The 27,122-nt window shown below is 48.0% G+C and overlaps 1 long non-coding RNA gene across 3 annotated transcripts in view; it reads right to left on the bottom strand.

Moving 5' to 3' along the window:
* Positions 1 to 25,238, bottom strand: part of LOC109448612 (uncharacterized) — a 57,550-nt gene extending 32,312 nt beyond the window's left edge. Inside the window, exons 1-2 of one of the 3 annotated variants that reach the window (XR_012492626.2) lie at positions 24,008 to 25,238; positions 23,629 to 23,739 (exon numbers count right to left, since the gene is read on the bottom strand). This is a non-coding gene — a long non-coding RNA (uncharacterized LOC109448612). The remainder of the gene's footprint in view (positions 1 to 23,628; positions 23,740 to 24,007) is intronic. The other 2 variants (XR_016022402.1, XR_002137553.3) reach the window with 2 other exon arrangements.
* Positions 25,239 to 27,122: the final 1,884 nt, after the last annotated feature.

The following is a 27,122-nucleotide window of genomic DNA, read 5'->3' as shown; positions in this document are numbered from 1 at the left end:
ATAGCTTCAAAGATCCAGCAATGAGTCACACTCCACCTGGCCCTGCTCAGACTTCCGGACTAGGTTCCTGGGTTAGTGTACCAGATACTGACATACTGCTTATCTCTCTGCTTGGCCAATACAGAAAAGAATGAATGAAAGCAAGAAAGCAAATAAGGAAGGGAAGGAGGGAGGGAGGGGGAAAGAGGAAGGGAAAAGGATGGGTGGATGAACTCTTCATACCATAGGTTCCCGACCTCAAATCTCAGTTCTCCAGCGATAACTGCTATGTGTTGACTCCTATGCCACCCTTCCCCCTAGATCGCCACTGACTGACTGCTATTTAGGCTGGAGCTGGAGTTTACTTGGACGTTAATAGGCTCCACTTTCCCCTGGGAAGGACCCCAAACACCCAACCAACCCGGCAGGAGACTCCTGGCCGCACACATATGTGCCGGGGCCTGGGATGCCTGGTTCCTGGGCTTGTTCCAATGTTTAGACATTTGATGGGGCCTGACTTGGTCATGTGCCTTTAAGCTGGCAGGTCTTGCCCCAGCCACAGGGCCAGTATTCAGTACAAATGAACGACTGACACTGTCAACTCATTCATAGCTTTTGTCCTGAAACATTTGCCTGGACCTTGCTAGCTTCGCTTTTGTTCCTAATATCCTCTGGGTATTTTGGCTCCAACTCCTATACTAACCCCCAGATTGAGTTAAGATTCCACACCATTGTCTGTGATCTCATGGTTCCCTCCCTCCTGGACAACGGGTCACACTTGACTTCTTAACCACAACTGTACCACTGAATTCTGCCTTCCCTTCTGAATGAAGGTTCAAGCGAGTGCCTCTGAGGACACACTCTGGGCATCCAAATCCAGGAGCCTACATTCACAGCATCTTGTAGCATTCTGTCTCTTGCGTCTATACCTGTGGATCGGCTTGGATCAGTAACACCAGCCTTCCCTAGTCTTTCTTGGCAGCTTTCATTCATCAGATGTTTATCAAATACCTACTATGTGTCAGGCACTGGGAATTTCATGGCAGCCTACACATCCACAGTCAGGACACTGAAACCTCTTGGAAAGACAGACACGTGAACAGGCAATGCAGCATGTTCAGAACCAGAACAGACGTACAAGACCTCCATGAACCATCACAGCACCTCCCACAAGGAAAAGTCAGCACTAAAATGAGGGAATGACGGTGGTGCCCGATACCAAATGGGCTGCAAATGGAAACCCCAGGAAATTGCTGACCCCAAGTTCCCTACCCTGGAAAGCACCCTACTTCCTCCTCTGACGGCCTTCCCTGCCTTCAACTACTACGGATGCCACGAGTCACTCAGATAACCAAGCTCTGGAGGGCCAGCCGGGCGTTCTCCTCACAGAGGAAGACTTTTTTGAATCTCCTCTTGAGGTGTTTCTGCCCCGAATGAAAGAGTTGGAGGAATTACTGAAAACACAATGACTGCCAATTCTGCTCCAAGATAATGGGGACAAAGGCTTTTAAAGAACTGTCTGATTCTAATATATATATATATATATATTAAAAGGAGGCTGGGCTCTTGTCTCCATGAAACAAGAAACCAAGAGATGCACACCGTACATAAGTCCTGGAGTAAGACAGTCAAGAAGAGCAAAATAAACGCATTAAAAGAAAGGTTTGTTCCCTCTCCCTCACATGGGTATTTTTAGCTAATACTCACAGCATGGCACCTGGAAATTTAAACTCGCTAATTTGAACTGTGTGAGCAGAGAAAGTCTAAAAGAGTAAGTGGTTCAAATGATAGAATTTATTTGGACAGAAATTATTGAATTACCTGGAAAAAGTAGAGCAGCAGCAGAAGCAGCGTGGGGAAGTGGTGGAAAGTCTATTTAAATGAATACAGAAGGCTGATTTGGTAACAGAACACAATTGTTTTCATGCAAATGATGCCTGAAGTCCTCAAAAAAAGTGGTTTTCCTTCCTCTTCCTGCCGCGATGGGCTTCCCTCCATCACTTGCTGTCCTCTTACTCTTCTCCTCAGGACTTAAGGTGGGCAGGGCACAAGGGGAGAAGTGGCTTCTTAATAGAGGAGGGTCCAAAAAGGTGAGCCTGTTATATTAGGTGGGTGCAAAAGTCATTGCGGTTTAAAAGGTTAAAAATATTTGCAAAAATTGCAATGACTTTTGCACCAACCTAATACTTGCGATGCTATTCATTTCTACATCTAAACCTTTTGTGTTAGTCCTGATTCTAGGAAAGAATGGGACTTAAAGTAGGAAGATTTTATTAGGGGAAAGGCCTGTGTGGGAAAAAGTAGGGAGGGACTGAGGCAAGGCTCAGAGGACCATCAGATCCTGATGAAGCGGAGAGGGGAGGGAGGTTTTGTGGGTGCATCCCAGATAACTGTGCAGTCTGAAGAAGATTTGGCAGGGCCTGCCGTGCTCAGGCATTGGCTGGGAGAAGCAGCCCTGGGGATATCAGGCCTTGATCAGCTACCCGCCCTGTGGTAAGAGGTCCTCCAGGCACATTGTCAGGGTCCCTCCACTTCTCTTTAGTGTTAAGGTGGCTCCAGTTTCAAGTTCAAATCCACGTATGTTTGGATTAGGGCTTTCCGCACAGCTTTTGGATGTGGGATGCAAGGGAAGAGATAAAGTTTGCATGCTAAAACATTTCAGTTGCTGAGATAGTCCAGTGGTTTATGAAGAGCATTGGAGCAAATATTTAAAAATCAAGGTAGAGCTTCTCAAGGGTAGTGCTCTCCAGGCAGAAACACTTGGGACACCTGTTAAAATTTCTTTATTTCTGCCCAGACTTGTTGGATCAAAACCTTGAGGGTTGAGAAACAAAGCTCAATTCGATGCCATATTTATCGACAGCACCAAGGTCAAAGGAAGCTCTTTTGAAGGGATTCACACCAAACCCAAATTAAATGATACCCGAATAAGTGACATCAGGCTATATTTTCATATAACAATCTACATATTTCCTGCCACTAGTAGCTACATACACCCTCCTGCTTCAAATTCCTATTTTCTAAACTGTCCTTTCAGACAGCTAAGAAAAGTTACAACATTCTCCAAGAACTGTGCTTCAGTAAGGTTACCCAATTGCTTTCCTCCTGTTAATCTGAGGGTCTTAAACTATACATGTGGTTGTATAGGCCTGAGCTACCAGTCTACAGGATAAAATCAACCATCATAACTCAAGTAAAGTGTGTCTGATTTCTCCTCACCCAAACTTCAGGGCTGACCATGTTTGAGATAAAGAATAGACAATTAAACCACTTGGGAAATGCAGGGCAGGCGTGGAGGGGGGAGGAGGCGTGGATATAGGAGAGATGGGGTCACAGAGCCAACTCCTGTCTTCATCCCTTCTGAATTGCCAATGCTTTCTCCTTCCACGCCCCGCTGGATTTCATAACTTCCATGAGGCCCCTTTCCCAAAAGGGACTGACAGTCCTGATTCCAATCCTTAAACTTAGCTGGGTAGGAAGGCCAGACGTGGACTTTGTCCTCTGCCTGACACGGGTAACCTTGACTAAAAAGAAACCACCACAATGCAGATGGCCCTGAAACTAAAACAATGGACCGCAATATGCAGATTAGGACGTTGGAGTCATCTCTCCATTGGCTCATTGTTGGAGTGATGTCACAAAGGCCCAGCCCAAAGGTGGCCAGAAGTTCTGTGGGCAAGTTTCTGAACAAGCTGAAAAGCTTTTATTATTTGGTGTGTGTGTGTGAGCCTCCAATCATTTTTTTTTTTTTAATTAGCTGGTGCTGGTTTCCTACATTTCCTGTGGTATGGGGGGAAAAAAATGTGTTCATGTGCAGCCAGAGCTGAAGGACTTGGGGGTGAAGAGGATTTTGTTCTCTCGTGTGGTTCTCTAGGGTTGACCTGAGTTTTGAACAAAAATGGGGAAAGCTATGAATTTTAAATGAGCTATGGGGACCTCACAGACCTCTTTGGCTTAGTGGTTTCCAAGAAGCCCCAGGCTGACTCAAACTCTGTGAATCAGTTGGTGGAAGTCTTTGCTGATCTTGACCCCAAACCTAAAGAAATGCAGGCTTTTCCCTGCCTCTCTTTGCCAGGTTCAAGACAAAACAGAATCAAGTTTCCTGACTTGTGAGCTTCTGACAATCGCCCCTCAATGTGAATCTCCCAATTTGAATACCTCTGAAGAGCTAAAGTCTATTAGAGCCGAGAGAGAAAGCTTATGTAGAGATAACAAAATGGATAATTTCAAGCTTCACACACCCTGAAAGCTTGTCTTTTCCAAACAGTTGCCCTAGAAATGTCTGGCAGCAACTATGACACCGCCTACTTGGTCTCCTAAAGCCACCGGGAATTTTTCCAACATCTCTCACCACAGGGAATCCCTTCTCCCCAAGTTGGCACAGGCGGAGATATAACACAGCTGAAACATTTCGTGGGGCTTGGGGGTGGGGGGGACTCTACATTGTTTGTTTGGTTTGCCCAGATACCATTTTACCTCCTGAGAATAGCATTCATATTTTTTTCTCCTTTGGAAAATTATCTCACCTTTATTGTCAGTCTCCGTTTGGATGAAGGGGGATCCCCTTCCCCTGCCCCAGATCTAGAGGTAGGCATGTGTCTCAGGCCTGGCCAATCCACATGTTCCATTCTCCTGGCTACACAGTGACTAGATCAGAACTGGGCATGCCACACATGTGGTCCAGTGATGGGCAATACGGGGACTTGGATGGGAACTCTTTGAGAATAGGTGCTCTCTTTTCTCACTGTTATTGTTAAGCTGATGGGAGGCAGCCACGGAGCTGATGGTGACCACTTTTGCCCCTACAAAGAATGAGGCTATTCAACACTGAAGTCAGTACCAAAAAAAAAAAAAAAAAAAGGATGAGCTTAAAGAGAGACATTTCTCACAATAGTGTTTGAGCACCTGGATCCAGCTGTTCCTGAAACTAGCATCCCTGTACATTTTAGTTACTGGAGCTAATACATTTTCATTTTGATGTAAGTCAGATTTAGTTGAGTTTCTGTTCACTCAGTAAGAGTCCTCACTTGTACATCTTACCATAGGGTTGGCCTTACTCTCAAGGATGGGTTAAAAGCGACACGAGTCCCCTCCCTATGTGGTTTCTTACTGGTTCCTTCTGCTTGGTTGGTCAGGGAGGGTAAGGGTTGATGCGATGGCATATCAGATAGGGGAGATTGGTTATTCTGGAGTACCATAGCACAGGGATCAAATGAAGGGCACTGGGGTCAGATAGAGTTGGACAACTAACACCTCTCTGAGCCTCACTGCTCTCATTTGTGACATGGGGGAATGAATGTCTCTCCCTCTTGGTGCAGTGTGGAGGTTTTATCCAGTGTCTTATGCACAGTTAATGCTCAAGAAACAGTGGCCATTAGCAACCTGCCATAGAAGAGCTGTGTTCTCTTCTCTGGCCTCCAGAGCAATGTAGGGATGGTGATGGGCAGGCTCTGGAAGCCTTCACTGAGGTTGGACCCAACAACGCTGAGCCTCTGTTGACACTGCCAGCCACAAGCACCTGCCAAGCAAGCAGCATGCACCTGCCACCTGCCACTCCAAGAAGGGATTCCAATCCAGCCAGAGCAGGCCACATCCATCCTAGGCCAGACCCTGGCTTTGTGCCCAGTCTGTGAGCCCGTGCACCTGTTCTGAAACCCCAGCTGGGCTCCATTCTTTACCTCTCCCACCTCCCACCCCCAGCTTCCTTCCTTGATCCAGTACCTTCCATGTCCTAGGCTTGGTGCCGGGCACCACGGGACGCAAGGAGAGACATCTGCACGGTGGAGTACCTACTAACCGCCACACGATGCCAGGTGTGGGCCCTGGATATGTGTATCTCTCAGCCTCATGAATCCCGAGACTGTGTTAACATTCCCATTTTACAGAGGAGTGAACTGAGAGCAGTGCCCACTGTAAGTGGCAGAGTCAAGATCCAAATCCTGGTGTGTTTCTTCAAAGCCAATATTCTTCCCTCAACTCTAACAGTTGTCTACCACAATAGCAACTGTATTGTAAAATGATCCTACATTAAAAAACATAGTGCCTTGATCCCAGAGAAATAAACACCTATGTTCATACAAAACCCTGTACACGAATGTTTACAGTGGCTTTATGCGCAATTACCAAAAACTAGAAACAACCAAAATGCCCCTCAGTTGGAGGATGGATAGAAAGTGTGGTACATCCGTCCTATGGACTATTCTGCAGCAATAGAAAGGAATGGACTATTGATACATAGAACAACTTGGATGCATCTCAAAGGCATTGTGCCGAGTGGAGAAAAAAAAAGCCAATTTCAAAAGTCTGCATACTGGATGATTTCATTTATATAACACTTTCACAATAACGAAACGGAGAATAGGTTAATGGCTGCCAGGGACTTGGGGAGGGGGAGTTGTCGCTCTAAAAAGGTAACACGAGGCAGCGTTGAGGTGATGGAACAGTTCTGTATCCTGACTGTCATGGTTACTACACAAGGTTACCTACAGAATTACCCAAGTGCACCCCAAACCAGTGAAACCTGAATAATTGGTCAATTGTACCAATGCTATTTCCTGGTTTGGATATTGGACTATAATTACACAAGATGTTTCCATGGGGGGAGCTGGCTGAAGGGTCTCTTGTCCTTTTGTTGTTATCTTCATTTTTTGAAACTTCCTTTGAATTTGTATTTTAAATATTTTAAAATATTTTAAATTAAAAAAACAAACAGCGCAGTGCCTAGTACATAGTAAGTGCTCAGTAAATTGTACCTATAAATCCTACCGTGCATGGAGTAGGGAGATAGCTACATTAACAACTGATTTGAACACAGAAGGTGGAAAGAAGAGATGTGAAATAGAAACATACCATGAGCCACGGTGTAATTCAAATGTCCTAGTAGCCACATCAAAATGGTAAACAGGAACAGATGAAATTAATTTTAATAAGATGTTTTATTTAACCCAATATACCCAAAATATTGTTTCAACATGTACTCAAAAATAAAACTTAGTGAGATATTGTATATATATATATATGTGTGTGTGTTTTTGTGGGACTACATCTTTGAAATCTGTGTGTGACTATATAGTACATCTCAATGCAGATACTAAATTTTCACTGAAAATACTTGATCTGCATTGTGATTTCATAAAATTTACGGTTGAACAAGTAGATCTGCATACCCAAGTTGTTCCAAACATCATTCAAGTTTTTCAAGAATTGAAGGCAGTATTAGGGATTTTTTAAACTTAAATTTAACTAAAATGAAATAATATTAAAAGTTTGTTTAGTCGCACCAGCCACTTGTTCGTGCTCAGCGGCCACATTTGGCTATTACGCAGGTAGGAAGGGACGCATGCTAGAGACAGGATTCCAGGTAAGACTTTAGGGAAGCCAAGACTCAAAGGATCAGTATGATTTTAACAGGGAGGGGATATGTCAAGTGCAGAAACATCATGGACAAAAAGAGGCAGATTCTGCTGGCTGCCCGCCCCATATCTATATCCCCTTTTCTTAGCAACAAAACTGATTTTTGTTAGGAGTGGCAGGAAACCAACTAGAAAAACCCTACATTTCCCAGCTTCCTTTGAGGATATGTTGCCAAGCCATTTCTGATCATTAGAATGTAGGAAGTAGTTGGGTGGAGCTTCCAGAAAAGCATTTTTAAAAATGGGGTTGACTCAGCTGAGATAATCTTTTGCCTTTCCCTCTTCCTCTTTCTGCATGTCTGGAATGAACACGTGATGGCTGGAGATGTAGCACTGATTTTGTGACCTTGATAATGGAAACCATGCAATAAGGATAACAGAAAAAGACAAAATAGACATGAGACATTGATAATTTGGGGTGTACTCCATGCCAGGCCGGGACTAATTTTTAAGTGAAAAGAAAATAAACCCCTACTTTGCTTAAACCACTGTTATTTCAGGTCCCTGTTCCTAGCAGCCAAGCACAATTCCTAACCAGTACAAAGTGTGAAAGTGTCAGAAGAAAAGTGAATAGTGTGGTGTGACTGGTCTTTGATATAACCATCCAGGGGAAATGATTTATTTACTGAATATTGAGAGCTTAAAAAGTTTTATTTATGTACTCATTTTGTAGATGAGAAAACAGAAAGATGAAGCAATTTGGTCAAGGCTGCACAGCTAACAGGTAGTAGATGTGGGCTGCTGTCTTGAATGGAAATAAAGGAATTATGGCTGAATCACGTGAAGGAATCGGGCCTGGGTTCAGACACAGGAACCTCGGCTGAGACGTTCAGCCCTCACTTGCTTTAGTGCCCCCAGACCCCTGTGGGTCTCTAAACACCAACCTGAGCTCTTCTCTGCTTGGATTCACACCAATATGTATGTCCCTGTAGCCACTCCCGGACTCTGGGCCACACTTCTGGGCTTTGCCCACCCCTCAGTGAGGAGCTAATCGGTCTCATGGAGGCAGCCTCCTGGCAGAAGACCATATTCTCTACACCCTGGTAATGGGGTGCTCCCAAGCTGACTGACCCAGCAGGGAGTGCCATCATTTTTACCCCCAGTACAGTGACTTCCCCAGGGGGCATCCACAGCATAATGGATGGAAGCCAGCCTCTCAGGGGCTGATGTTCAACTATTAGGCATTTATTAGTATGCCACTCTGGGTGTTCGTAGCTAGTGTTTATTCTGATTGGCCAGTGGCCATGCTGTGCCGGTTATTAAAGATTTTTAATAACCTGGGTTATAAACTTTGTGTCTTTGCAGTTATGGGATCTCGGGCGAGTCACTTCACCTCTGAGATTTAATGTGTTCATCTATAAAATGGGAATCTAAGACGCTGGGGGTTACTGAGGTAGCACAATCAGATCGTGCTCGTAAGGAACTTAGCAGCATACCTAGCTCCTTGACAGTACTTGGTAACTGGTAGTACCCTGGCACTATTAACCTGCTGGCGATGCCTCAGCTTGGATGGGCAGGCAGGTCGGTGCTATTACTTCTTGGGTCTTGAACTGAAGCGTGGGACACCCTTGATATTGATCGGTCACAAGCTCTGGGCTCTAAACATCAGTCTGGTATAATGGATGGAACGCTGGTCTTGTATTTAGATGCTCTGGGGTATGGTTCCAGCTCCGTGGGACAAGACATCACTGCCAGCTCTGAGCAGCTGTCAGTGAGGGGACTGTAGGCAAAGACCCACAGGAGCCAGGTACACTGTGCAAACGGGAGAAGCTGGGCAGGTGGCGATTCAGACCTGGGAGAGAGGCAAAGGTAGTGAGCATAGGGCATGGGGTGTAGAGGGTCCTCTCTTAAATGAGGTCAGTCCTAGCAGCCTGGGGTGTCTCTCAGCAACCTCATGAAGGGAAGGGAGGTAGAACATCTATTAAGCTTTTACTGTGTGCCAAACTCTCTTTATATATTATCTTACACCGTTTTTATAATACGGTTCATGGAAGGCATTTTAATCCTCATTTTATAGAGGAGGAGGTTAAGGCCCAGGGAGGGAGGTGACCTGCCCAAGGGTCATACAGCTGGGAGGCAGCAGAGCCAAAATTCAAACCCAGGTTTCACTGTCCATAGAGGTACGTTTTTAGTTCCCTGAAAAGTACCAACTTTTTGCCTATGTTGGATTTTTCTCTTGCATGGGTGCTCCTCTGTCTGAAACCTTCTCCCAAGCCCCCAACTTTTTCCCAGGCTACCCCTCCATGTCCTGCAGGCTTCAGTTTAAACATTGCCCTTTGGGGAGGTCTTCTGTGCCGCCCCCCGACTCCCCACTAAACAGGCCACACCTGTTGGTGTTACTCTCTTCCAACTGTTCACTGCATCACAAGTCACAATCACTTATTAACTTTTTGTTTGCTTCTTGCTTCCTTTATCTAGACAAGGACTTTTCTTTTAAGGAGCTCACATTTACATGGAGAAGAAAGACGCCGAACTCAGAAACAAATAGTTATCCAGGAAAGTGATTAGTGCTGGGAAGAAAATAAAACAAACCTAAAGGCTAGAAAGTGACAGAGAAGAGATGGGAAATTTAGGTGGGGTGGTCAGGAAAAGCCTTTAGAGGCGGTGATGTTTTTGATGAGATCTGAGAGTTGAGAAGGAAAGAGTCCTACGAAAACTGGGAAAGGGTGCACCAGGCAGAGAAAACAGCATGTGCAAAGGTCCTGGGGTAGGAATGTCTTTGGTGTGTTTGAGAGATAAAAGAAAACCAAGTAGCTGGAGCTTGGTTGTCCAAGGAAGGGTGGTAGAGGAGATAAGACGAGGCCAGGGGCTAGATCATAAAAGGCCTTAGAGGCTGAATAAGGAGTTGATTCATTTCTTAAGGTTTGTCTCCCAACTAGACTGTAAGTTCCATAAGGGCAGGGGCCTTTTCTGTATCCCTTGGCTACTGGCAGGTACTTAGTAAATATTGGCTGAATCAATGAATGAATGTGTTACCACACTACCTTCTACACCCTGGAGAGATTCCCTATGTGTTTATTGAGCACCTCTTTCTTCCCCAGTCTTTCTGTCTTCTATTTGGTGTCCCGTTCATCCAAAGCCCTAGCTCAGAGAACATACCCCAACCAGATGAAGTTATCTACTCAAAGGCTCAAGGGTCCCCCTTTCAAGGAGAGTTGCAACTGAACTGGCACATTTCAGAGAGCTCCCCCAAGCTTTACTGATATCAAATGGTGGGATTTCAGACCCTGGCTTGTCTGTGCTCATATGCCTGTGCATAGGCCTCGAGGTCCTAGTGTCCCTCAGATCAGTGCAAGGAGGCTGCCCCAACCCACCAGCTGTTAGGAAACTCGGTCACATCAATAATTCCTATGCCTTGCTCTGCCTTGCTCGGCACCGGTTCCCCGGGGGAGTGGGGAGTTAATTAGCTTTGCTAGAAAGGGCCTGTGAAATGTTTGGAACTCTGCGGCCTGAGAACCCTCTACACACAAGGTGCAATTCTGCATTCCAGCCCCAGCCTGGGCTCACTCAGCCAGATCTTACACCTGTTCACTGCGTTGGGTGGTATTTACAAACAGTGGACACTCGTGGGTCAGCAGGAGGACAGGAATGGGGACACCCCCGTGCTGCATCTGAGTTGTCGCAGAGTTAACTTAATGATGAAACAATCACCATACATCCTCCCTTCTCCTGGGAGTGCAAATGCCTTTATAAACACCAGGCCTAGGGCCATCCAGGGAGGGCGAGGGAAGCGGTTTACCTCGGGTGGGGAGTGAGCAAGCAGTCCATTAAGGGGAGTCTAAGAGCAGAAGTTAATGGTCCCTCCAGGCCTGGGAGTTAATTCGGCCTTGAAAATAGTTCTCCAAATCCATTTGCGGGGCGCTTCTGATGTCCATGCCCCGCCCACACATCCCACTGCGCATGTCTGCTGACATTCACCTGGTCCCATCGACTCCACCACGCCAGTTGCTGACGTAGGACTGGGTTTCTCCAAGTGGGGAGCACGTTCCTTCTGTATGCAACCCAGGGCCAGGGCTAAGGTCAGGCAAGTGAGGCCCTTGCCTCTGGCCCAAATTTTAAGGGGCCACCAAAAAACTCAGTAATCAAGATAAAATCTTTAATGCAATCTTTTTCAAAATTAAGATGAATGAAAACAGCCATGATAAACAAATATCAAAATTTATAATAAAGACAGGGATCTTATCCTTGCTCACCTGACTCTGACCCCCACGTCAATGACCTTGACCCCCATTCACATGACGCACATGACTTTGACCCTCATGATCTCAATGCTCATTCATTTCACTGTAGTCCCAGCCCTGATGCAAGATGATTTCAGGTGGCCCACATGTGAACGTTTTTAATTTTGATACCTGGGTTTTTAAAATTTTAATTGTGGCCAGTGATCCCAGGTTTACATTTGTGGGAGGGACATATAACATATTTCTTTTAAAATACATTAATTTCAATAAATAAAGAACTGAGTTCATTTAAAGAAATTTATTGAGTAAACAGTAGCACAGGTTTGCGGACGTGGCCAAGACCCTGGTGGGGGTTTACGTAGGCAAAGGCCCTACCTGTGACCCCACCAAAGGCAGGGCCAGGGTAACTTTCTCTTCTGTTCCTCGCTGGATGAAGGCGACTTCTGATTTAAAGCAGGGACCAAACAAGAAGACCCCAGGGCTTACCAGAAGTGCGGCCTTGACACTCAACGAAACTCTCTGAGCCCCGAGCTCTCCACCTCTAAAATGGGGCTCATATACTTGCCACAAAGGACTGTAGGGTTCATAGGCGACGGTTGTAATGTGCTGAGCGGGCATCAGCAGGTCCACACGTGACTTTTGTGGGCTAAATACAGAGGGTGCCAAAAAAATGTGTCCGCATTAGAAACTGATAACAAAAGATTAATACAAGTCACGTGTGACTTCTGCAATGACAAGAGGTGCTCAAAGTGGTTCCCATCAGCGTCCAGACACTTCTGATGACGGCGATCTACTGCTTGAGCAACATTGACCCAAGTGTCCACTTGTGTACATGTTTTTGGCACCCCCATCTTATATTTTACGATTGCATACGCACACATATGAATACAATCCAGCCCCAATTATATTCATTTTTCCACCAACGCAGTCAAGGTATGTCTCCAGCTTAGTGCAAGATGATAAATATTTCTCCTAAAAGTACGTATCACAGTGGCAGGCACTGTGCTTACTGAGGCCGGCCCTGGGCCTTACAGGCAAGCACTGTAATCTTCACAATGCCACAAGGCAAGCATTATTAGCTCCATTTTATAGGTGACAAAAAGCAGGCCCAAAGACGTTCAGCGACTTGCTCAAGGTCATACAGCCAGTGAGTAGCAGGGTGGAGATTTGAACCCAGATCCTGGCTTCTGGAGTCTGCACTCCTGCCACGCCCCGGGAAGTGAGATTGTCTGGAGAGCTGCCAGCCGTGAGTGATTCTGTCCCCCGGTAATAGAAACTGCAACTATGTTCAGGGCCAGCTCCGGCAAGGTCCATAAGACGCAAGTGAGCGGCATGAGGACCCCAGTGTCCTGGCCTCCTGGTCACCTGCCAGTTTGGGTTGGGGCGGGTGAAATACTCAAGCTGGTTGTTTGAGAGTCTCTGGGCATTTAAGCTGCCACCTCCCAGCAGAAAGGTGTCCTTGGAGCCTCTGAGATGCTGGGCAGGTTGCTATTTGTTTCATGCTTCTGTGTTCTTGAAAAGGACAAAGAAAAGGAGAGATAAAGAACTTTGGATGCAGACCAAAGCCACTCAGGTTTTTAGCTGTGTGTCTCCTTGCAGGCTCCTCAATGAGGAAGGCCTCATAAGTGTCACCTGAACAAGGGGTCAGAGCCATTCCAGTCCATGCACGCGACACTGCAATCTTAAACAATTGTGGCTTGAGACAAAGATCCTCCCCGGGAAGGAAAATCCACGTTTGCAGTTTCCAGCTCCGGCGCTTCTTGAATTATACATGGGCAGAACCCCCTGGAAGGCTGCTTTCTAAGCCGTGAGGGGAAGACATATAATTTTGGTCTCTGGCATTCTGCTAGAACACTTGCTGAAAATGGGACTCCTCCCTAGCCAAGTGACCTTTGCCTCGAAACCAAACGGGACGTTTGACACCTCAAATAGCTTCAAGCTGCCAGCAGAAAGGATGCTGAGGGGACCGGCTCTTCCCCTCTTTGCCACAGTCTTGTCTCCTTAGGGCCAGAAGGAATGAGAACCTGGGCTTTTGTCCCTTGGAGGCCCTAGCCTTGAGGTGGCAGCTGTGACACAAGCCACAGTCACCTTCTCCCCCTTCCTGGCTGCGAAGAGGGGAAATGCCATATCCATCCAGAAAGGGAGACTGGGCACTAGAGAAGTGGACTGGCCCAGGGCCTGTAAGGTGAAGAAGGGTCCAGCAAGTCACACTTCAGCCTCCTCTGGGAGATGGCAGCTCCAGGTCCAGACGGTTCCAACACCAGGCCGGGTCCAGAAAGGACAGTGCCAATTCTGGCCCTGTAATGGGGCAACCTGTTTCCAGTGCTCTGTAGCTACAAAATGCCACCCATCGGAAGGGGCTCCTGGGCACTCTCTGTTCCTGAAGTTTGCCCACGGACAATGGGCAGATATTCAAAGGACCAGAGTTGGCCAAGGTTATTTGGGTCAGTGGTGGCTAAGGGTGTGGGCCCTGGTGGCAGTCATAGGTTGGGAATAGCACTTTGTAACTTATTAGCTGTGCAACCCTGAGAAAGTTACTGCACCTTTGGGGCCCTCAGTTTCCCTCTCTGTAAAATGGGTTGAGCGGGTATTTCAGAGGGTTGCTGTGAAAATGAGAGGCATGAGTGCCTGCAGCACAGTACCTGGGCAGATTTTAAACGCTCAAAAAATGGTAGCTATCATGATTATCTGCATCTTTTTTTTAAAGGGAATTTTTATGAGTTTATTTGAGCCAAACTGATGGCATATGCCGGGGAGCAAGATCTCAAATGTTCCTGATTATTTGCATCTTGAAGACAAGAGATATTAGTTCCTGTTGGTAACTCAGAGGGTGTGTGTGTGTGTGTGTGTGTGTGTGTGTAAATGTATGCATGTGTGAGTGTGTGCCCATGAGTGTGAATGTGTGTGTGCGTGCGCACACACACACAACCAAAGGTCGGGAGAAGAGCATTCTCCATCCGCCCCAGACGTGGAAACCTGAGAAGGGCAAATACTTCATTATTTAGATTCAAAAGCTACTCATTAGGGGAGACTAGAGCACTTAGAAAGCAAAGCTGACCTACAAGTGTAAAATGTTATTATAAGTAATGACAATGATTATAGGATGAGGGTGTGAGCTGAGAGGTTAATGTCCATTAACTACTGTGAATTAGGGGCTTCACTTCTGCGGACACTTCTAGGCTAAACCTAAAAGTCTGTTTATTTACCTCACAGGGAGCTCTTAGCACATCAAAAAGGTATTTAAAACACAACCCCCCAACAATTAGCTTTAGGAAGAAGAGTAAATATGGACGCAATTTATCACTCTCAGAGTCCTGCTATCAGTCAGAATGCCGTCAGTTAAATAAAACAGACCCTAAGACCCACCAGAAAGATCAACCCAGAAGCAATTGGCTAATTTGCTGATCAGCAGTGGACAGTAGTGCTCAAGGGCTGGGTGACACACAAACAATTCATTCCTGTCTTTATGCTAATTCTTATAACCCACGTTACACCTCCCTTTTTGCATCAGTGGGGAAAGAATGACTCAGGAATGGGTTGAGACGATTTCACTGGCTTTGTCCATCTTTAATTGGAAAACGTAACGGTAGAAGGAAGTTGAACGCTGAGAGAGCCATGGGATCAGGACATTATTACAGGGGGACCAGCCATTCCCGTTGGCCCGGGACCTAGGGGTTTCCTGGGATGCAGGATTGTCAGCGCTAGAGCTGGGCAGTCCTGAGCCAACGAGGATGGCTGATCCCCTCCCTGGGCCCAAAGTGCGAGTGTCGGTCAATCCCAGAGGGAGTGATTGTGAGTAAAAGTTGGCTTGCGGCTGCCTTTAAGAAACTCTAGCTCCCCCCATATGGCAAAACAGACTGTGAACCCATTAGCGGCAGGAATGTGGTGTCACGTGGGATCTGTGCACAAACCGAGGTAAAGTCCAGAGAGACCTCTGATAGGCAAAGGCTCGGGGGTCCGAAAGCTGATCTCGCACAGATTGCTTTTAAGTTCCCAGAGAGCGCCTGATGGAGAATGGAGGAGCCTTGTGACACGGCAGATTCCAGAAGTTCTGCCCCCTCCTCAATACAGATCCGAGCGAGTTACATAAACCAGGCTTAACTAACGCATGCTGTGTACGCGAAATGCACATAATTCCACCATTTCAGCGGTTTCCACTGCTTCTGAGATTTCGTGTATAAATATCTATGTGTGCGCGCTTGTGTGTACATTTCTTGACATATTTACGAAGTCTCAGTTTGCCAACCTTCGGGGCATAATGCAAGAACTATTTTTCATCCTAATCTGCTGTAATGACATGTTTTATTATACTATTTCAGCTGTTTCCATTGCTTTTGCTGTTTCATGTTTTACGTATTTTAACTAATACTTTAATTTTAGTACGTTGTGCCCGCAGGTGATATCATAAAGGTTTACTTTGGAAAGTCGACAGGGACACACAGCGATGGCAGTTGAAGGCTCTACCCACACACAGCGCACGGCACAGAGGAACGTTTGAAGGCAGGCTGGGGAGGTAGGGCCTCCACTCTATTTTATCCCTGAAAGTCTGGTACCCCCAAATCCCCTCAGTTCTGGATACAGCAGGATGGTTGGTCACTCTACCAAGATGGCAGGTTTGATACTTGGATAGGCTGGTGGGGGTGTTTTGACGTGGTCTAGAAAGAGCCTGGAGTTTGGAAAGCCCTCTTTTTTTGTTTTAAACCCCAGCTCAGCAATAGTCTCTTAGATTCAATAGATTTGAATCTAAGGAAGTCACTTAAACCCTCACTACTCCTGAGTTTCCTCATCTGGAAAATGGGGCGGCTGGTACAGCGTATCTTGCAGAACTGCCGTAAGGGATAGAGGAAGCGATAAGTGTTCTGCGCCTGGCATGTGGGTTCCCTGTTCTCCAACCCAACAACGAGGGAGCTTTTGAAGTCCATGTCCTGTGGCAGAGTGAAGGGCCGAGCCACCACCCAGACTTGGGCACCACTGCCCATTTAGACCCTTTGCAGTGGGAGCTGAGGGGCACGAGGGGTATCATAATAATAATGGCAATTATTACTGTCATCACTGGTAATTATTGTTACAACAGCTTCTGCTTAGGAAGTGCTTGGTGTGTGCCAGGCAAGCCCTGTTTAAGCACTGCACTCCGCCATCCCATTTAATCCGCCAGCAGGACACCTGCTGGGTAGGTGATAATGCGGCCCCCATTTTACAGATGAGAAAACGGAGGCTCAGAGAGCTGAAGACATTTACCGAAGACCACACAGCAAGCAAATCTTCGATGGGGCATTTGAGACCACATCCGTGTGATACCACGTCCTTATTTTTTACCATAATACCCTGCAGCCTCTTTGGCTGGAAGGAGTGGAGGTTACTCAGGGCTGTGAGACATTGAAAACAAAGGGTCAGTGGGCAGAGCTGAGACGCTTCTGGTTGCTGGACTTCAAACACCCCCTCCAGCCTGAAACACTCCTTTCTGTTCCTGACCCAAGGTAGGGTATGAGGAGAGGCCTGCTCTTTGACACCTGCCTTTCTCCTTCCCCTTTCTCTCCCACGACCCACCCCTGGGCCCTCTGGCCTCTGTGTCTATGCACATGATGTTCCCCTGAATAGGAATGTCATTTCTTTGCCTTTACCTGTCATGTCCTCTCTCTGAAAACTCCTATTCACCCTTCAAAGCCCAGCTCCTTAGTGCCCAGGCCCTTGTCCCCTTAGGCTCCTACGAGGGGCTTCTTTGCTGACTTAATCGTCACATCTGCCCAGTGCCTGACACAAAATGATGGAACGTTGGTGGACAGTCTGTTGGTCAGAAATATCTCTGCTGTGTCACTGTCCCACCCTGGGTGACAATCAACCAATGTGTCTGGACCACAGCCATGGGCTGCCACACATATCTGTGTTTATTTCTCACGGAACCGAGGAGGTGGGCACCATCATTCCTGTTGTCTCAATCAGGGGGAAGCAAACTACAGCCCGCAGGCCAGCTGCCTATTTTTGTAAATACAGTGGTACTGGACACAGCAATGCGTGTTCCTTTATGTATGACCGTGGCTGCCCTCAGGCTACAGCAACAAAGGTGAATAGTTGCCACAGAGACAGTGTGGCCTGCAAAGATATTTACCATAGAAGCCTTTGCAGAAAAAGTGTGCCAGGCCCTATAAATCAAGAGGAAGACCGGAGGTTCAGAGGGGCTAAGCAACTTGCCCCAGCTAACTCAGCCAGTCAAGGAGAGCCCTGGGGCCCATACCCCAGAACGCAAGGTCGGTGCTCTTTCTGTGCCCCAAATGCCATCCCTGCTTTCTTCCAGGACACTCCCTTATGCTCTACATCAGACTGCCCAGGAGGCTCCCTCCTTCCCTCCTGGCTTGGGGGCGCAGCTGGCTGCACAGCCACCTGGGCTCAGGTAGGGACACTTAAGGTACACTGGGGCACAGAGAAGGAAGTGGGCTGGGAAAGGGTTTTGTTTTTTTAAAGAATGAAAACGCATTTGATAAAGAATCTCACCTGGCCTACAAGTCCCGTTTTCCAAGCACTTACAAATAAATCAGTGGTGCAAAGCGAGTTAGCCAATCCTTGCTTAACTGATCTGCTGTGTCCGGTTTCAGGGGGGCCATACCCAGCACTGTTTGCAAGGGGCAGAACCATCTCTGAGACTGAAGACCGCCCCTCGTTGCAGGAGACAAAACTCTTTCCCACATCCCACCCTGAAACTCCTCTGATGTCCCCCGCCCCCACCGGGCACCCACCTTCCCCATTTTAACCTCCCCAGCTTCTGTCTTTCCAGCATCTCCAGGGGTTGGCTTCCCCACCCAGCCCCGGGGGCTGTGTTTCAAACTGAGGTACAATTACGGATCCTGTTCCCCCCTTTTCTTTTTAATAAAGCTGTTTTTTGTCTCCACTCCCCCTTCTGCATTCCTCCCATCTCAGTCTTCTCCTCCCCCCCCCTGTAGGAAATGTCTTGGATTCTCTCACTGGGGTGTAATGGTTAAATTGCTACCAGCTGATTAAACAGCACAAGACCAGGCGGTAATCCTCAGCGTCCAGGAACCCGGGGAGGCAGAGACACGGCCCTGACCTGCTTAGCCCCTGCGGACCCCCCTGCGATGCGCTGCCTGGCTTCGCTCCTTTCATTTGTCCCTGGCTGCCTGAGGGAGCCTTGGGAACGGGGTGAGGGAAAGCGAAAGGGAGGTGGGGGTTAGGGGGAGATGCCTCCCCTAGCCCTGGCCCAACCTCCAAGGAATGGCTGCTCCCACCCCAGTCCATTCCCTGACCCCCTGTAAAATCACACACACACACACTCGTATACACACTGATGCACACACAGTCACACAGACACCCGGTCACACACATTCACACTCACACACCCAGGCTCTTTCTCATCTCTGAAAAAGGAAGACCTTCCTTCTGCCCACCCTCCTCCTTCTGGGGAACCTTCCTCCCACAGCTGCCCCCACCTCCCAGGAAGGATCAGGAAGGCAGAGACGTGTGGGGTCGGAAAGGGCTCTGGGAAGAGGGACGAGGAGGGCCTTGGGGATGGCAGCCTCGGGTCTGCCCCAGGCTCTGATGCCTGCGGGATCACGGAGTCAGGGCTGCCATCTGAGCCTCTGTGAGCCCAGTCTGCAGACTGGGGGCAACAGCCTCGCAAGTTGGCCACAAGGATGAAGTGAGTTAATGCACAGCATTGTGCCAGCCCGGCACAGAGCACGTGTTACCCTGAATTGTCTAGCTGAAGGCTGGGTGCAATGCAAGCAGCATAACCTTCAAACACAGGCCGGGTGGCCCTGGGCTCCTTACTGTTCTCCTCTGACCCTCAGTTCTCCCCTGTAAACCGCCCTCATCAGACTCGCTCAATGGGCCTGTCGCGACCCGATGCCAGCCGGCACATGCCCGGCTCCCACGAGCAGTGACTGTCCTGTTCTGACCCACGGTGCTGTGGGCTCAGGCTATGGATGGATAGCTGGGAGCAGGGAGCCCCCTTGGGAAAGTTTATTTGCACGGAAAGTACAGTTCAGATGAGTGGAGAACTTGGGCTGGGTTCATCCTCCCCCACACTTACTCAGACACCAGAGAAGAGCCAGTGGGGGAAGAGGGAATTGGCTACAAGCACAAGTACACTGCTCCTGGAAGCAACCTTTCTCTTTCCATTGGGGAAAAAACCCTCTGTATTAGTCAGGGCTCTCCAGAGAAACAGAACCGTCAATAGCTACAGAGAGAGAGAGCTCTATACATGTAGTCATATCTCTACAGAGATATATAGAGATATGCTAGAGATGGGATTTAGACGTGTGGAGATCTACACTGCATGCAGATATCACCACGATGATACAGATACAGCTACATACAATATAGATATTACATGTACCTATATCTATATACCTATCTAACTACCTCTCTATTGAGAGGAGGAGGGAGAGCGGTTTTTCACAAGACACTGGCTCATGCTATTATGTAGGCTGAGAAGTCCCACGATTTGCCGTCTGCGAGATGGAGACCAGGAGAGCTGGTGCTGTAAATTCTGGTCCAAAGGCAGGACACTGAGGTCACCGCTCAGAAACAGGCAGAGAGAGGCCCCCCCTTCCTTCGCCTTTCTGCCCCACTATTCCTGCCCTCCAGGGAGCGGGTGGAGCTCACCCGCATGGGGCAGGGCCATCTGCTTTACTCAGTCTACCCACCGAATGCTAATCTTATCCTTCAACACCCTCACACCCCCAAAAAATCATGGTTAACCCAATATCTGGGCGCCCTGTGGCCCTGTCAAGTCGACGCATAAAATTAACCATCATAGCCTCCAAGCGGGAAAGGAGAGAGGAGACAGGAATGCTGCTCGAGGGTCCTGAAGTTCAGGCCCATTTCTGGGTCGTGGGGTGAATAGCGCCCCCCCCCAGATTCACGTCCCCCTGGAACCTCAGAATGTGACCTTATTTGGAAAGAGGGTCTCTGCAGATGTAATTAATGTAGAATCAAGATGAGAGCTTAGTGGATGAGGGCGGACCTTACATCAACGAGTGTTCTTCCAGAGACATAAAAGGACACAGATAAACAGGAAAACGGAAGCGGAGATTGGAGGGATGCTGTCACAAGCCAAGGAACCCCTGGGACCACTAGGAGCTCAGAGATGCAAGGAAGGATTCTCCCCCAGAGCCTTCAGAGGGAGCACGGCCCTGCTTCACACCTTGATTTTGAACTTCTGGTTTCCAGAACTGAGAGGGGAAAAAAATTGTGCTGTTTTCAGCCACCCAGTTTGTGGTCATTTGTTAGAGCAGCCACAAGAAAGAAATGCACCCTTTAAAGTATGACTCATTGGTCCCATTTTATGGATGGGGAAACCAAGGCATGGAGAGGAAAAAGCCTTTTGTCCGAAAGCACACAGGTGGTTGGAAGTGAAGGCAGGATTCAAAACCAGGTCTGTCTAGCTCCAGTGCCTGAAGCCTGTCCCACTGAGTTCATCCAGAAGGGACATTTCTGCAGGGGCGAGATGTGCTCAAAGACAAGTGCTGACTTCTTCGGCTGCCAGCAAATAGGCGATCAGGGAAGCTGTGGCTAGGGGTCCAGGAGACGGGACCTGCTGTTTCAGGTATCCTCTCCCAGGCTAAGAGTCCATGGAGGGCCTCTAAAAATTCCACGGGGGCCACTACCAGCTGTCGATGCTCTGTCCTTCTCTAAGCCAGCTTCTCAAGTCTCCCACTCCCCAGGGCTGAGGAGAGCCATGCGGAAACTGGGAGAAAGGAACTCTGGTCACATCTGGTTTGACCGGAACATTCTTTCCTTCTGGGAGCTGCCCTGACCTTGGGATGGGCAATAAGCTACTAGAGACAAGTATTTACCTAGAGGCAAGTATAGGGCAGGCACCCAGGGCGCAAAATGGAAAGAGGCCGTCGCTCACTCACAGCATCACGCAAGCGCCCACCCTGGAATTGTGGAGCCTGAGAGTGACCACCCACTTACATTTTGCACCTGCTGGTCTCGCCCTAGTCCTGGCCTGCCCCAGGGGTAATTTCTCAGAGGAACACAGGGCATTCTGGGCCACGGGTAGCAAGTGAGCGGTGGTGCCACACAGACCTGGGTTTAAACCCTGCGTTTAGCTATTTATTGATTGGATCACCCTGGACCGGCCTATTCTCTTATTTGAGCTCAGTTTTCTCATCTATAAAATGGGGATAATAGGATGAAACCTACGCCATAGGTTACTGTGGGAATTAAATGAGAGTATGCACATAAAGGGCCTGGCACTCGGTGCTGTTAGCTATTGTTGCCATTTTATTGCAGCTCAGAGAGAGGAAGTTGGGGGTAGCATTATGAGTAATGGCTGCAGATCAAAGGTGGCCAGCCACGTTGACCAGCCAGTTGGGTGTACCTTCAGTGTTAACAATAACTGGTAATTTCTTGTTTAAGAAAACCCCAGGCTCGGACGGGAAAGGCGAGGCAGGGATGTGTGGCTGCAACGTGCGCACAATCTTCACGTCCCTTGTCCTCACACGTGCCCGTCTGTCCTCCTGCTTGCACAGCAGCCATTAGGCTCCTCCAGGCACCGCCCGGAAGGTCTCCTGGTGGAGGAGCACTGGAGACAGAGTCCCAGCTCACCCCAGACTCAGCTCCAAGGACACGAGCCAGTCACCTCCTAGCAATCTTGTCGCTTCCATCTGAACCAGAGAGGATGCTGGGTTGGGCCTCCGGCAATAAGGGCAGGTTGGGTTAGCGATCACATCTGCTCCTTCTCCAAGCAACAGATGGCTTCTGAAGGTTAGCTCTGGTGTGAGGCCCTGCCTCGGCGGTGCTTCTGCTCCCATCACCCTGAGAGCACAGAGCTCCAGGCTGAGGCCCCCCACCGCTGCCCACTGGGTGAAGGAGGCAGGCAGTGCCTCACGTCGGTTTAACTGCTTTTACTCTTTAAGCTCATTGACTTGCTTTCCTGACCCTTGCTCGCAACCCAGAGAGAGGGACTTACATCCAACGCATGAGGCAGTTCCTATTTGGGTTTTTTCTTTTAAAAGTGTGGGGTTGCTCATTGGCTCAAGGCACTCCCCTCCCAATTTTCCAGCTCAAACTGCAGGCCCTGCCTCCTTCCTGGTGCCTGGCTTGAGCCCAGCTCCTTATCTGTCCCTCTGCCAGACTCCTGATGTGACGTTCACGCTTCCCCATCAGAGCAATTATCACATTAATGATGAGAGCATCTACCATTTATTGAGCTGTTACTATGTGCCAGGCGCTGTGCTAAAAGTGTTTCCCACATTATCTCATTAGATCCGGCAATAACCCGAAGGGAAGAGGATTCTTTTATGGATGAGCATAAAACAATTATTTTATGCAACACGATTATTTTACAGAGACGGTGAGCTGCCTGACCAAGCGAATCCATCTGGGGAAGCAGGGTTTGAACACAAGTCTGTTCGACTTCACGTTCTGGGCCCTAAACATCCCGATAAGCTACATTGTACTTTAGTCACCTGCAGACTTGTCCCTTCCATCTCAACTTTGGGTCCCCATGTCTCCCTAAGGGGTAGGATTTAAGAGAGCAGGGAGGTACAGCTATTATTTTTAAAAAGAATTATATAAATGTACAATAAATTATATTAAAAACAAAGGGCATAAGTACTCAAAATTGCTTGCTTAATTTACTACATTTTTCTGTTATCTATGTTCCTGAGATTATTTATGTCTGTCATGTGTGTGTGGTGAAAATGCTATACAATGGTATATGTTACTGCACATCTCTTCTCAGCTCTGTACAGTGACCCCACAGTGCTAGCTTGACATTGGCCGTGGCAGGAGTATTTACACCACGGTAACTGGCAAATGCTACCAATCGATTTTCCTCCAAAGAGCCAATTATTAACCATTTACCTGCACACCACTCATCGCAGCCTTTATGGGGGGTAGCACCACCCCCTTGGAACAGACGAAGCAACTGAGCCTCAGGAATGCTAAGGCATTTGCCCAAGGTCAACTGCTAAGAAATGGTGGGGCCAGGATTTGATCCCAGTTCATGCCATTTCCACAGCACTGATAGATCTTCAGGCCTACCGAAGACAGGAAAAAAAAAAAGTGCAGAAGCTCAGTCCTTCCCAACCTACCTTGACCTTCAGCTGCTGCCTTGTGTTTGGTGAGTAGAAGCAGACGGTGGTCAGAGACTCCAGCCGTGCAGAAGGCCTCTGACTCAGAGAGGAGAGTCGTAAATTCTTGGCCTGGGAAAGAGGGAGAGCAAGACAAAAAAAAAAAGACAAGTTCAAGTTTGGAACAGACTGAAGTCTCATTCTACTCACTTGGGTATTCAAAAGCTAGTGCTAAGTTGGCCAATTAAAAGTAATTTCATCTCTAGCGCCTCTCGGAGGGTTATTTAAAGAAGACTTAAAAATTAACCTTTCATTTATCACAAGAATAAAATGACATTCCCTCCTCCCCCTCAAATCGAGCCACTCTTTTCAAAATGAAGAGGTACGAAGTTAAATTAACCTTATTAATTGCAGACCTGGGCTGCAGTTCTTCTGAACTCTGTGGACCCAGCACAATTTGTTGCTTCTTTCAGTTACACGTGTATTTTTATGCAGATTCAAAGTCCCTCTTGTGAAAGAATCATGAGCTCAGCAAATATCAGGAAGGCACGAAACCCATGGGTTGGTAAATATCATTTGTTCAGTCTTTGGGAGGGCAGGGAACTTTGCCTGGGTGCCCTGGGGGGATGTGATCCTTGCTCTTGAGAATTTTATAATCTTGTTGGGGATTCATAGGTAAGCATATACTAAATGCCCGAAGAACAGTTAGAGAGGAAATGCAGTTCTAAAACAAATACGGAGGGCCATTCAACAACTATTATTAGAGAGATGCAAGCTAAACAACACTTAGAAATCGTTTTTATAAACTTGCAAGCTAGCAAAAGTTGAGGCGGGGGGGGGGGAACCCCCAATAATGCTCAATGCTGGTGAGAATGTGGTAAGCCAGACATTTTTCACTCGGGAAATAGTACATCCTTCTAGAAACAAGCAAGTAGATAATGGTGTTTGCTACAAATTCCTTCAGTTGCTTTGTTAGAGGCCTTTGCTGTTTGTCCGTCTCGGAGCCATTCTCCCTTCTTCTGGAAAAAGAATAACAAAAGCATCCCGATACTCCTTGGGGGTGGGGGGGTTTGTTCCCTCCACTCTCCATCCTTGTAGTCCAGGGGAGCTGACTTCACCTCTGGCTGGTACATGTGTGTGACTGACAGACTTCAAAGATGGCTGCCTCTTGGCGTTCACACCCTCGTGTAATCCCCGCCTCCTGAGTGTGGGCAGAACCGAATGATTGGCTTCTCATCCATAGAATACAGCAAGTGTAATGGGATGTCGTCTCTGTGATTAAGTTAAAAATGATGGTGATTTCTGTCCTGCTAGCAGCAGACACTCTCTAGTCCCCTCTTAGGTCGCACACGTTGATGTAATAAGGAATAAGGTGCCATGTGGGGGAGCCCATGTGGCAAGGAACTAAGGGTGGCCTGCAGTCAACGCAACAGCCAGTGAGCATCTGAGGCCTTCAGTCCAACATCCTGTGAGGAACTGAATCCTGCCAACCATCACTGAGTGCCCTGGCAAGGGCCCCTTCCCCAGTCGGGCCTGCAGATGAGAGCGTGGACCAAGGGCTGACACCGTAATAGCATCCTTGGGAAAGACTGTGAAGCAGAGCACTCAGCTAAGCGATGCCTGGATTGCTGACCCAGAGACACTGTGAGATAATAAATATGGGTTGTTTGAAACTGCTAAGTGTGGGGGGAATTTGTACTTAGTAACAGGTAACCAATATAGGCTGGACGTGTGACTCAGGGCTAACCAAAGACTTGGGTCATTGCCTTTTGTTTGTTGGTGGTGGTTCAATTTAGACATAACCAATTTGCTGGGCCTGGACAGATGGGTATCCTGAACCACCTTAGGGGACTTGATCAAGAAAGAAGAAAGAAGGGATCCCTGGGTGAGTGACCGAGAGGTCCATGACCACAATGATGGTTATCCTAGGTCACGTTTCTTTGTACACTTACAACCCACCAGGCACTGGACTAAGCACTTCTCCTGTGTTATCTCATTCCATCTATGCAGCCACCACCCTACGAGACAGGTTCTACTATGCACCCATTTTTGTATGGGTTGAATTATATCCTCCCCAAATTGATATGTTGAAACGCTAACCCCTGGGACCTCAGAATTTGACCTTATTTGGAAGTAGGGTCACTGCAGATGCAATTAGTTTAGATGAGGTCATCAGGGTGGGCCCTAATCCAACATGACTGTTGTCCTTCTAAACAGGGAGAATTTGGACACACATACAGACACACATAGAAGGAAGACAGAGGGAAGAGACACGGGGAGGAGACGGCCATTTACAAGCTAACGAGAGAGGCCTAGAACAGACACTTCTCTCCGTAACCCTCGGAAGGAAGCAACCCTACCGACACTTCAATTTCCGACTTTTCCCTTCAGAACTGTGAGATGTCAGTTTCTGTTGTTTAAGCCACTAGTGTGTGGTACTTTGCTACAACAGCCCTAGCAAAGCGACACACCAGTTTACAGAGTAATGGCTGGGAAAATGAAGTAACTTTCCCCAGCAGTGATTCCAGCCCAGGCCTCTCTGACCCCAAAGACCACACTCTTCACCACAACTCTAAAATGGATTGTGTCCTGCAGGCAGTGAGGAGCTAGAGAAAGTTTGCGCGGGAGAGTGAGCCCATCCAGCCATGTTTGGGGTGGAACATCAGCGTTTCAGAGATCAAAGTTCCTTTTGGTGTCTGTTGTCAATCTCTTTTATCCTGGACTCACTGCCTCTGGCCTGGTTTCTAGGAGACAGGCAGAACCCCTGGCAGAGGCCCCCTCATAAACCCCCCATGGACTGGACGAGAAGTAGGTAATTAAGTCCCTTCCTTTCTAGGACCTGTGGTCTCCGTCTTTGATCTTCCTCTCTCTGCCCTGAAGCTTGCCCAGCCACTGAAGGAGGCGTGAGCAGTGTGTGAGAATGGCCGGGAGGGCAAGTGTCCCAGGGGACCCAGGACTGACCCAGAGCCAGTGGGATAAGGAAGAAGCACTGGCTGGAGGGGAGGTGGCCTGGGGACCAGGCCTGCCCCTGCCACACACAGGGTGACCATGGTGAGACCTGGACCCCGTCCGCCCAGCAAGGGGCTGACTGTGCTGTCTCTAAGCTCCCTTCGCTGCTCCTTTTGTCCAAAGCCACTTAATAGCTGGGAGCCTCTACTGCCTCCCTTCAAAAGGTTAAATGTGTACATCGAGGCTCCATTTTTGGTTAAAAAGAGAGCGAGACAGCAAGAGCAAACAGGGAGAAAGAGAGTAAGAGGCTGGTTCTCATATCTTGAGTCATTACGAAGCTCCTCTGCCCTCCCTCCCCCCGCCTGTGGCCTCCTTCCTCTCCACTCTCTCTTCAGTGTGCAAGGATGTTATTCCTGCCAAATGAGTCATTGATGTGGGAAAGTTAATTTATTTTGGCAGACTTCACTACTGCTCCGAGAAATGGAAACTGTGTACCTACTGCCATAGAAAAGTTATCATGATGATTCATTCATTCCTTCGTGCATTCATTCATTCATTCATTCATT

The sequence above is a fragment of the Rhinolophus sinicus genome, chromosome 9 (assembly GCF_057876585.1).
Source record: "Rhinolophus sinicus isolate RSI-liver-muscle chromosome 9, RSI-T2T, whole genome shotgun sequence".
Lineage (NCBI taxonomy): Eukaryota > Metazoa > Chordata > Mammalia > Chiroptera > Rhinolophidae > Rhinolophus > Rhinolophus sinicus.
The sequence above is the reverse complement of the archived record's forward strand: the minus strand, read 5'-3'. Positions and strand labels throughout refer to the sequence as shown.